We start from the raw sequence: 13,447 nt of genomic DNA, 5'->3' as shown, positions 1-13,447 counted from the left end.
TGGATGCAACATAAGTAGATGCACAACAACATGAAAAACCTAACACAAAAGTGGATGCAAAAGAAGATGTAGTTTTCAAAGCAAACATGAATGCAAAAGTGGAAGCAAACATGGGTCCAATGGTAGGCGTAAGACTTGGTACAAATTGTGGTGAAACAAATGTGGATGCAACAATAGACACAGAAAAGGACACAAACATAGATGCAAAAAAGAGACAAACATGAATACAAAATAAGATGAAGAAACGGATGTAAACATGGACACAAACATGGGTGCAAGAGTGGACACAAAATTAGATGAAAAAATGGATGCAACAAAAGTGGATGCAATAGGGGATGCAAAAACATACACAATATTTGATGCAAAATTTAAACACAAAAGAGGGTGCAAATGTGGACGCAAAAGTGGAAGCAAATGTGGTTTCAACAGTAGGTGCAAGATATGGTGCAACAAAAGTGGATATAACAATAGACAAAAAATATGCAAAATAAAATGCAAAAAGGGATGTAAAAGTGGAAGCAAACATTGATGCAATAGGTGAAACAAAATTGGATGCAAAAAAATGGGTACAATGGAAGTAGATGAAAAAGTAGATACAAAACAAGATGTAAAACCCAATGCATAAACCTGACACAAAAGTGGATGGAAAAAGAGATGCACTATTTGATGTAAATATTTGATGCAAATATTTGATGCAAAAAAGGATGTGAACATGGATGCAAAATTGGAAGCAAACATGGGTCCAATAGTAAGTGAAAAACATGGTGCAAATTGTGGCACAACAAAAGTGGATGTAAAAGTGAATGTAATGATAGATGTATAAAAGGAATCAAACTATGATGCAAATGAATATATAAAAAGCGATGCAAAAAGTGGACTTTAAAATGGGTGCAATAGTGGATGCAAAATTGTATGCAAAAGTGGATGCAATAGAAGTTGATGCAAAAGTAGATGCAAAGCGAGACACAAAACCCGATGCAAATCCTGATCCAAAATTGGATACAAAAAGGGATGCAAAAATAGATGTAGAAGTTGATGAAAACCTGAACACAAATGAGGATGCAAACGTGGATGCAAAATTATAATCAAAAGTGGGTGCAAAAGGAGGTGCCAAACTAGGTGCCAATTGTAGCACAAAAATATTAGATGTAATAGTGGGCACAATAATAGATGCAAAAGAGGATGTGAAAATGGATGCAAGACAAGATGGAAAAGTGGATGCAACAAAAGTAGATAAAAAATTATATGCAAAACTAGACACAAAACTTGATGTAAAACTTGGCACAAAACGGATGCAAAAATGGATGCAAAAAATGATTTAAAAAAGGATGCAAAAAAGGATGCAAAAGTTGATGCAAGTGTAGCTGCAAAAAGTGGATGCAAAAGAATTTCAAACAAAATTAGGTGCCAAACTTGATGAAAAACCTGGAACAAAACCTGGTGCAAAGGATGATAAAAAAATTGGCATAAAATTTGGTGCAATACCTGGTGCTAAACTTGGTGTAAGATTTTGTCGAAAACTTGATGCAAATTTTGTGTCAATTTTTGCACCATATTTGATAAATGGATGCAAATAGCACCAAAATGGGCTCTAGATGCAAAAAAATAAGTTAAAAGGGACGCTAATAATAGGGATTTGTTGTAGTGAATGATTCCTAAGGTCATAGTTCATGAGCGTCAAAGTTCTCAAGGTCATAGTTATTATGGGTCATAGTTCGTAAGGGTTAAAGTTCTCAAGTTCATAGTTCTTGTATGTCATAGTTACTATGGTCATATTTCTCATGGATCGTATTTTCTATTGGTTAGAGATTCCAATGATAAGAAAGCTCATAAAATTTCTTCAATGAGAGTCGATGAAGTGCTTGTTGGAAAATGAGAGAGGGAGGGAAAGATATATATATATATATATATATATATATATATATATATATAGAGAGAGAGAGAGAGAGAGAGAGAGAGAGAGAGAATGTGTAAATGGAAATAGAGAGATACAAAGTGTTGGGAATAAATTAGTCATAATGGTATAAACAACAACTACCTTCGTACGATTCCATTCCATCAAATTCCACAATAATAGTGTTTTCAAATTCCATTAAAGTAGGGTTTTCAAATTGCACAAAAGTAAGGTCTCCAAATTTCACTTCAATATACATTGAAAAACATTGCCAACTTGTGATGCAAGTTAAATATGGTTTGTTTACTTACACTGTCTAATTACGGGCTCAAATTTGAACTCACTATATTGGAGTTTCCACATTCCACATTGATAGGGTTTTCAAATTCCACAAAGCTAGGGTTTTCATGGTGCATAGAGTTAAGGTTTTCAAACTGCATAATGATATTTCCTAATAACGAATGTACACTTTGAGACATGCTAAGAAGGTAACCTAGTTTGGGCCTTACAGAGCCTAGACAACTAGGAGCACAGGTGCATTCCTAAGGACATGCACACATTCTTATGGGCATGTGTTCCTCGTGATAGCCCCATTTGCACTTCTGGGGTCATCATTCTTGTGCAAGTTCCCTTAGTTGATTCTCACTAGTTTTTTCAATTATGCATAATCCTTCTGAGGGTCTCATTATAGAATTTCTCACAACATTCCTTCATGCACTTCATGCTAGGTGTTTTCTCATTAGTCTACATAGTTTATTCTTTTTTTCCACATATGAAGTCATTGCCACAAATATGTGATTCCACAACCACTTGCCACATGCTTATTCACAATATACCAGTAGAGTGCTAAGTTATTTCATCATGACTATTCCCTAATTACAAAAGATTCCATCATGTTCTGGTTGATTTCTTACACTTGTTTGAGAAACTTTCACATATTTAACTTTATGTATCCATTTATTACTCTTTCATTTTCATATCATCATTCTAGATTGATCATCATTACGAGAATTACAATAGTTTATCATCATTCATTTCTTAAAACACCCATTTATTTATACTTATTTTTCTATCTTCTCATAGGTTTTGTATTCTTTGAGGGGTAAGTTTCTTCCAATTTTTACTTCATTCATATGTAATTTAGGGAATTGTGATACTATTTCTCATTCATAATTTCTCTTCATTCAGATTGAATTATTATATTGTTCATTATATATCTCAATGCCTTCAGAGTGGAAGAATTACATGAATGAGCTTGTAGGGTCTTTTTTATCAATGGGTCCCAATTTGGAAAATTCGGGTATGAAATCTTCCAGAGCCATTTTGAGGCATTAAATGAATTTTTTGGGGGTAAAAAAATTATCGCTTGTGCGTGACCATCCAATACTCGAAGTTTGTATGCAAAATTTATGCCTCTCACAAGTTGATCTACCATACTGACTGCCATGGTACAAGTTGATGTCGCATTAATCCATGTTACTCATGCATATTGGGCTAGCCATGTATGGAATTTCAAAAAGACTCTAGAAGGTCAAAAATTATAACTCTAATTGAGGGTTATGGGAGTCAAACCTTTCATATAGTTAGATATTGGGTTATGTTAAATACAAGGCCACTAGGAGGAGTAGGGGTTCCATTTCATGCTATTATATTTTCTTCCATATTTAAGAAAATAAATTGGGAGTGTGGTGTTAGAGAGAAAAAAAGGGGCTTAAGATTTTGTCGCAACTTTACAAGGCATAGGTCTTAGGCAACTCTATAGAGAGTACCTCTTCCTTTGTATCTACACATTTTTCCATACTAGAGAATAGAGATCAAAGAAACCTCACCTTCTAGCTAGGTTTCTCTCATAAGGGTTTCTCAAGGAAAAAATTGTGCCTATTTTGGTTAGCGTGTGTATGTATTTTTAGTCTATATTGCTTGCATTTTAGGTAATTTATATTTAAGCATACAAACAATAAATAAAGAATCTGAGATCTAAAACTAATTAACATTCACAGTAAAAATTTCAATATTTTATCAGATATATTATGATGAATTGTTCCAATGGAATAACCATGACAATTTATTGATCATCTCCACATCTTCTTTGAACAACTAGTGTCTTCTTTACTACCACATGTTATGATGACCAGTTTAACATATTATGTGATTTTATGTTACTTTATCTTTGATCTTCTTTTCTTAATTTCCATGGTTAGGATTTTATCGCCATTATTCCATCTTCAAAATGCAACAGCCTGTTGAAGCGCCGAAAATCGGGTCGACAACAAGGGGGATACCCACCCGGTCCGGACCTTGGTTGGCAGATCCTTATCCGTTTGGTATAGCGGGTCCGACTGGGGATAATGGGACCAGTTTCCCAATATAAAAGGGTGTGTGTGTGTGTGTGTGTAGAGTTGGATGCTGTTGATCTAAGAGTATTTTAATCTAATTTAAATAAAATTCCTAAACTAACACTATGCTATTGTAATCTAATGAGAAACAACACATCTAATCTACGCTAACCCGGGTGTATTTCTTATGTTATGCGATCTAAAAATATTTCAAACAATAATTGGTAATAAAGATCATTCAGCTATCATAAGAATAGAAATCAAATTAAGATAAACCATTCTGCATAAGAAGTTAAGCAAAACAGTTGTGAACAACATATCGCATAATAAGTTATTCATATATCAAGCACAAATAAATGACTCCACCGTACAGAAGTGCGAAATGGTAATCCACACATTCATGCGTTAACATATAAACAACTGAAAACTGCATATCACTTTAAGAATAGGAACAAAAACATGGCAAGAGATAAAAGTACCATTTATGACTGGTTCCACTCATAAGCTTCAAGCGATAACGATTTACCTCTACTTGTTCTAATATCTACTGAGAGTAAAAAAGTGCAACATCAGTAGCAGACATTAAATGCAAACATTAATAAATCTCGATCCATCCATTCATCAAAACCTCCTCTGAGGGTGCAGAAGTGCATGTTCTGAGGACAAGTTTTTGACAAATTTCTGGACCTTTCTCTAAATGCATGAGAAGGGTTAAAATACTACTTCCTAATTCTAATAATAGTATTATTACAAAATTTAGGATGCGGTTTTCAAATGACCGTCCTTTTTCTAATCTAGTTAAAGAGAAAAAACAACATTCTAAGTAAGGCTACTTCTGAACTTGGTCCTTAAAGTTGCAAGTATCCAGTATAGGCTTAAGAAGAGTCGGTTGACTGATTTCGGTGCTCAGCTGTGCTGCGAAAATAGCATCTATGAGTGCTGGCGCTATTTTTTCAGCCGCGTTTGTGATGCATTTCACCGTCATCCATTGGCTGTGCGGCTTGACTAAGTACATCCAGTAACATTCCCAATTCAACCTGGCTAATGCGTGGATTGCTCTCTCCTTTGCCTGCAATTTCTGCTTCCATTCTTCTTCCAGTTGTAACCTCTTTGGTAGATACCCCGGGGTGGTCTCTGCGATTAAATTGGCCCTGTGTAAATTCTCATTTACACAGTCGATGAGAATGCTTGCCTGTGTAGCCGCTGTCTCCACTGCTTGCTTCGCCTGCCTGATTTGATCGTCCCATCTTTTAAAGAGCAATTCTTTATGGTTTTTGTTTATCCTGGGTGCACCTGCTCTTCTTCCTTCATCATCATCCTGCCACGTTAAATATTCTGTCACCCTTCTGTCATTCTGATCATAGTCACTCCGCAAATCTACCACCTGACCGGTGATTTTATCGCTTAGCTCACAATAGTGACTCCACTGTGCTATTTTATGTCCCAACTCCTCCTGTTGCTGCAGTAGTTGCTCATTTAAGCCAATAGTTTCTGAAACAAATTCTGTCAACTTAGGCTCATCTTTACGCATTTCTTGTAAAGTCTGCAACTGTTTTCCTTTTTCATCGAGACTCCTTTCATAGCCTATCTGCATCTATTGGAAGTCTTCGTGTAGCTTCTCGAGCTGTTTGGAAGCTTCAGTGTTAGCGTTGGCTTGTTGCAAATGTTGTTGTAGCAGGTGTATCTAGTCTTCTTGTTCTTTCAATAGTTGCTGAACTTCTGATGCCTTATCAATAGTTTCATAAGCATATTCTCCTGCGATCTGAGACAACTTAGTGAGGCTTTCAGTTGGGTTATTATTGGTGACTTTCCATAAGACATCCAACTGTTCGACATCTTGTGGCAGTGTATTTTCTAGTTTTCTTTTCTTCCTCTGCCTCCTTACAACTGCTTTGTGTTGGGGACTGTAGAATACATCCAGTGGGGGAATTTCTTCAATATTAAGTAGAAGCTCAGAAGGTGGAGCGATGGGAAAATGCTCCGTTTCTGTGATACTGCTGACTATGGTCGGGACCACTTCTTGCACTACCTGTGTATTGCTCATTGGTGTCTTCGGGGCTTGTCCTTCAAGATTGATCAATTCATTGAAGGTTTCCCATTCTTTGTCCAGTTCTGTTGTGACGAGCGGTGCTTCGATGACAGGAGGGGGGACATCTCTTGGCGGGGAGGTGATAACTTGTTGCTGAGACATTGCACTTGACTGAGCTGTATCCTTAGTTGTTTCTTCGCTTTTTCCTTGGTCGTATCCAGACTCTTTAGGATGCTCAGGCGCTCCTTGTGCGGTGTTGGATTTAGATCTGGAAGTGCTAGAGTTTTCGCTGAGGCTAATGCTCGGAGTTGGTTCTCTAGCGGGCAGTCGCAACTTCTCTAGTGGAATACTGGCCAGCCTTCTTTCCCTATATAACATGAATCTTTGGAGGTCATCTGGAGACAACCTCGACCGAGCTTCCCACAAAATTTCTTGGAGCGAACTTCTATTCTGAAATAGATCATCAAACAAATCTTTCTTTCCAGAGAACACTCTTATTTTAACGTTCGTTGTGAACTCTTGGGCAATATCATTTAGGTCGAATGGCCTTGCTGGGAATTTAAATAATTGAAGACACGTCACATTCTCCACTTCGCCGAAAGCGTGTCCTACATCGAACAATGAGAAGGCCCCACAAGCTACAGGAAATTGAGGCCATATGGCCTTCTTTTTGTCTTTTAGTTCTTTGGTCAGACCGCCTTCTGAACAAGTTTGATAAGCAATTTCCTGAGCTAAAAGTTTATCAGGGATATATAGATGTAGGACATGTGGAGGTACAGTTCTTCTAAAAACTCTAACAAAAGTAAACCATTCTTCCCCGAACCATCTTGCGATGGGGATGATGTCGATTTGTGCCTCGGGAGAGCACCTCGGGGGGTCTTTATCATACATTATTCTATACAAGGGCAAAATAAGCCCGTGGCAAATTTGATAGAAGTGAGGGGAAAACTGAGAATCCCATAACACCTTATGATAGACATGGATAGGCAATGGGTCTTGGGTAGTCCATTTCCAACCCATAGTAGGGAATTTAGACACAAGACAAACAGAATCCATAACATATGAAGACAGATAAAAAGGAGGATAGACCCTTTGAGACAACGATCTTTTAGACCGGTAATTGATAACAGCCGTGTAAAGATTATCAGAAAGAATTTTGGCCTAATCCACAATATCGGCGTTTGTGGCAGCATCAATTAATGGTAGCCATTCAGACGAAAAATTGTTGATATCCGACATACCAAATAACCTACAGAGCATGGCCGCAGCAAAACAATATGGAGAGGTGAGGGAACCAGTGCTGTACATACCGTTTTTGTCCTTTTTGAGTGGCTCCTCTTTCCTAGACCAATATTTGGTGGTATCTGATAGGTCTGGGTTCTCCGCCGCGAACTTCTTAACCAATTGAGCATTATAGGTCATTTGTGGTTCGGGAAGATGATACATAAGCTTCAAGTCTTGCGCAGCAAACGATCCGATGAGCCTGTGTCCTTGCACTTTGAATTGTCTGTTGTTCATGTTTGCATCATCCAGTATCCACTTGATCATATCCGTATATGGTAGGATTTTGGGTCTTGCCGCTATTCTGTGAAGAAATGAACATGCTAGGTCCTCTAAGGACGCTTCAGAAGAGTGGTGTGAGCCCACAGAAGCAACAACTTTCATTATTCTGGGATTTTCCTCTTCCAGCAGCCTGTACATGCTTTCCCATGTTGATATTCCTGCGTCTTTGTTGCAGGCTGTGTCTGTATACAAAGGCGCCATCTCCTTTGTCTTTTCCTTTGCTTCGGAGCTTTGAGCTTTGTGTTTCTTTCCCATTTCTTCCTGCGTCTGTGTTTGAATCGTCTTAGCTCTTCGTTCCTGCAGATTACGAGTGAAATGGAAATGACTGATCCAGAAGGGTGATGGGAGAGTTTTAAATGCAACAGATATATCAAATATGCCACCTTACGTGAAGTAAATCTCTACAAAGGCACGCGTCTTTAATTCACTTAATAACTGACAACTAATTCATTTACTATCATTAAAAGCGCATGATTTCAAGTCAGATTATGGTAAGTGGCTTTTTCTTTGAATGGCGCGCCCGAAGGATTCGTACTGAAGTGATTTATGATTTGCTTACGTAAGCTCGCATAGTGCGCGATCGCAAGTCGCCCCATCGCAAATCGCATCATCGCAAATCGCACGGTTGCAATATCGCAGCGATCGCAACATCGCAGATCGCAGAACTTTGGTGTTTGCCAAATCCTGTCGGTTCATTTCTGCGATATGCGATCTTGCGATCGGCGTTATCGCAGATCGGTGAATCTTTAAGTTTTTCTTTATGAGGATTACCTTGTTGCGATGCGATGACATTCTTAACATGAGGATTTTGCGCATATCGATATTTAAAGAGAAATGGAGGTATTTCCTATCTTTTGCAACGCAACTTTAAAGATTTTCTCTTTATCATAGACTTAGGTTTTAAAATGTTCAAACGACTTGCCTAAGCCCATGATGGTAACCTTATCTTGGGGGAAGGAAACTCTTGTTTTTTCTAAAAGTTAACTAAGGGTCCCCATTCATTTAAGTATCATGGTCAACACTTAAATGAACTAGGGGGGGGTTGTTGCTGGCCACAACAATTGGCGATTCACTTGGGAGAACCAGTTATCTCTGATCTTCTATTGACGCTTTCAAACTCCTGAAAAAAAAAATTTCTCAGAGAACTTAAACTTTATTATAAAAAGATAAAGCATATCATACTTCAACCTATCAATGATGTTTTGTTTCAACCTTTTTCTATTTTGATTACTCACATCTTCAACTTTGTTCTTGCATTTACATCAGCCATTACTTGGTCTTGTAAAAACATAAAATAAAGTTTCCCCTGTGTAGCAGCCCTTTTTTGAAATATGCTCCTTTGTCGTAGGTAGAGCCTCTGCTGCCAGCAGGCGTCCATTGTTGGAAATAATACTGAGAGAGGGGGTGAATCAGTATTATCAAGCCAAATATTCCCCTTTTTAAATTCCAGATGATATACGCTACTTCAGTTAATACAACCAGCATATATACGCAACTACAGATAACGAAAACCGCGTATATAAATCAGACTTATAATTTGAATTATCTTTCAGATGTCAGTTATTAATCTGTGATTCAGATGCATATAAACAGTACCAGAAACAATGAAACAGAGCAGAAGGCAGTCACACACAAGAACACAAGATATAAGGAGGAAACCCAATGTGGGTGAAAACCCCCTGCCGCAATTCGTCTCTATCTTCTTTTTAATTAGAAACTTTTCTTTACAAAGTCTTGTACTGGAGCAGACTTTACCTGTACGCAGGCTGCAACCTGCAGAGAGCTACAACTCTCTCTCGTTTTCCAGCTTCCCTGGAAGGGAGCTCCAACCCCCTTAGTTCTTGTACTAGCTTGAGATACTAGTACGCAGGCTCCTACCTGCAGAAGGCTGCAACCTTCTCTTTGCTTTCAGGGACCTCGTTTCATTAATTTTCGGACTGGATCCACAAGTAACATCAATCATACATCAAGAATTTCTGCATAACCCAAACTCCTTTCCACCAATCATAAGCTGAAAACAACCAAGAACTTCTCTGATCACTGAACCCAGAACACAGTAACTGTAATCAAACACCAATTCTGAACCCAGAACACTGCAGCAATAAAACAGAAGCAGCTAGAACATAAATGAAGACATATACGCTACTTCACTATTCATCAACTTGCGAGTATACGCTTTTGTACCATACCCAACCTGCGTATATGCGTCTTTCATTCACAGAAAACACGTATATACGTAGCTTCAATTCGCTGAACCTGCGTACAGTTCTATAAAGGATAATTTATTCCTTCAAGCATTCAGACATTAGTTAGCCCAAATTTATAGATCAAGAGTGCGCCACATATAACAGATCAAAATCATACAGAGATACCAATGTTCAAGCCTTGAGATTTAGATCCATCAATAGTCCTTATCCTTCTTGCGTTCAGGTTCCACCTTCATTCAGATCTAGATCTGCACCATAACCCAATCACTCGTATTCCAGATCTATCACAATATCAGATATTCAATAATTCAGATAATTCTTTGCCAAATGATCTCCTTCCTCTTTTATAGTTTTAGGCCTTCCTCAATACCACGGGCCAAAACCATAGTAATCCAATACCAAAGGCCAAAAACCTGGGTTCAACTCTTCTGCCGAGATACCATGGTCCACAACCAAAGGTTCAAATTCCAAGGACTAACAACCACAGACCAAAAATAAGTTTCCCATCATGTACGCGCTTTTATGTGCATAAAAGTGCGTGTATACGCATACGCGACTTAGGAACGTATAAACCACGTGTATACGCGACTTCGGCAAGGTGTACCTGCGTATACAAGATTTCCTTCATTCTAAGCACTTGAACTGAGATCTGTCACCAAAGTGAGTTGCCATCAAGGACAACACCTGTACCATAGCGCCACGTCTTTGCCAAAATGCCAACAATCTCCCCCTTTGGACTCGATGGCAACCCCAAGATCCTCAATGTCATTCTCCCCCTTTGTCATCAAGGGCAAAGGGTTGTGCTCCCCCTGAGAACATGCTGATAGCTCTGCTTTGCTGTGCTGATCATGCTCCCCCTGGCTGTAGGAAAGATCTGCGAAAAGATGTTTTTCAAGAAGAATCATGGCTTATACATCATAAAATACCTTCCTATCAAAAAGACTCGATACATACAACCATCACCCAACCAAGTGGGAATACATCAGAAATTTACATATGACAACAGATCACAACAACAATCATCCCAGGCATAGTGGGGAAACCAAAATAGGCCGTTACATGACCTTGATAAGCAAATATAGAGACGAAATATCAAGTCTTATGACCAATAACTACTATCAGCAGCATCTGACAATCACTGTACATATCATCAATCATGTTCACCTTCTGACCTTCTTTCTGCAGCTGATCTACCTGAGCCAAAAACAACCTGAGTACTTGGGCCAAAAGCTTCTAAGGTAATGCCAACAATGTATTATTAGAAGATTATCTGCTTCCCCTGAATCTGTGCCTGATGGTCTCTGACAGACCCATCTCAGACTCTCTCCAACCAGACTCTACCCTTGCTGATATTCTTCAGAACTTCACATACGCGACTGCACCTGAATAAATCGGCGTATGTACATGGATACCCCTCATCCAACTCGCGTATACCAACTTTTCTTGGAACTGACAAGCTTCAACAGCAGGATGAGGCATCAACGACTCCCAGCTTCTGTCTGAGATATTCAAAAGTTTCCCTGGGCAGTGGTTTGGTGAATATATCAGCAACTTGTTCCTTAGAAGGAACATACTCCAATTTGACCTTTTGTTCCAACACTTGTTCCCGAAGGAAGTGATACTTGATCGGTATGTGCTTGGTTTTTGAATGCATGACTGGGTTCTTTGAAATGCTTATTGCACTTGTATTATCACATAAGATAGAGATAGGTGGAGTACAAGTGATTTGAAAATCCTGCAAGGTTTGCATCATCCAAAGGAGTTGTGTGCAACAAGATGCAGCAACCACATATTCTGCTTCTGCTGTAGATAAAGAAATCAAACTCTGTTTCTTGCTGAACCAGGATACTAATCTGGAACCCATAAAGAATGCACCACCACTTGTGCTCTTCCTGTCATCCACGCTTCCGGCCCAATCTGCATCTGTGTAAGCATGAAGTGTGAGATCTATATCTCTAGGATACCATAAGCCATAGTTTTGAGTTCCTTGAAGGTACTTGAAGATTCTGTTTACTGCCTGAAGATGAGTTTCTTTTGGATTTTCCTGAAACCTTCCAACTATTCCCATAGCATGCATAATATCTGGTCGAGTACCTGTCAAATAAAGCAAACTCCCAATCATGGATCTATAGGTTGGTTGATGTACTGCTGCTGATTCATCATTTGCACTAAGGCTGCATCCCGTAACCATTGGGGTACATACTGGTTTCGAATCTTCCATGCCATACTTCTTCAAGATCTGCTTGAGGTACTTGGTTTGAGACAAGAAAATACCGCCTTCATTTTGTTGGATTTGCAATCCAAGAAAATATGTCAATTCTCCAAGTAAAGACATTTCGAATTCTTTCTGCATCACCAAGAAAAAGCTTTGACTCATAGCTTCTTCATTGCTCCCAAAGATAATATCATCTACATACACAACACGTATTAGCAATTTGTTATTTTCAATTTTTATATATAGATTGCTATCTGCTGATCCTTTTGAAAATCCTTGTTGATGAAGGTATCTGTCCAACCGATAGTACCAAGCCCTTGGAGCTTGTTTAAGCCCATAGAGAGCCTTTTTAAGTTTGCATACAAGATTTGGATCATTTCCAAGGATAAAGCCATCTGGTTGCTCAATGTACACTTCTTCTTCTAAGTCTCCATTCAAAAAGGCTGACTTCACGTCCATTTGAAATACTTTGAATTTTTGAAAGCTAGAGAGGGCAAGGAACATTCTGATGGCCTCAAGTCTAGCAACAGGAGCAAAAGTTTCTTCAAAGTATATTCCTTCTTGTTGAGCATACCCTTTGCAAACAAGCCTGGCCTTGTTTCTAATAACTTCCCCATTTTCATTCAACTTGTTCTTGAAGATCCATTTTGTTCCTATGACATTCTTGTCTTTTGGTCTAGGAACCAACTCCCAAGTGTTGTTCCTTTCAATCTGCTCAAGCTCTTCATCCATTACCTTGACCCAATACTCATCCTTGCATGCTTCTTTTACATTTTGCGGTTCAGTGGAAGAGAGCAATGCCAAATAGCTTGAAGCTTCTGCAACTGTTCTTCTTGTTTGTACACCTGCTTCTTTCTGCCCCACAATCTGAGATTCTGGATGATTCTTCTAAACATATCTGGATGGAGTCTTCTCTTCTATTCTTGTCTGCTCCTCTGGTTCTTCTTGAGGTTCTTCTTCTTCATCTTCTTCGATGTCTTCGTGATGTACTTGCCTAGGAATGTATCCCTTCTCATCAACCACTACATCAATGCTGTCAACAATTTTGCCAAGTCTTTTATTATAGCACTTGTATGCTTTGCTATGTGGAGAATAACCAAGAAGAATGCCTTCATCTGCTCTAGGTTCAAGTTTTCCAAGTTGCTCATCAGTATTCTTAATATAACATTTGCTCCCAAAGATTTTGAAGTGCTTTACCGAAGG

This window comes from Pinus tabuliformis, chromosome J (genome assembly GCF_031772625.1).
Source record: "Pinus tabuliformis cultivar Carrire ecotype Pingquan chromosome J, CPIR1, whole genome shotgun sequence".
Lineage (NCBI taxonomy): Eukaryota > Viridiplantae > Streptophyta > Pinopsida > Pinales > Pinaceae > Pinus > Pinus tabuliformis.
The sequence above is the reverse complement of the archived record's forward strand: the minus strand, read 5'-3'. Positions refer to the sequence as shown.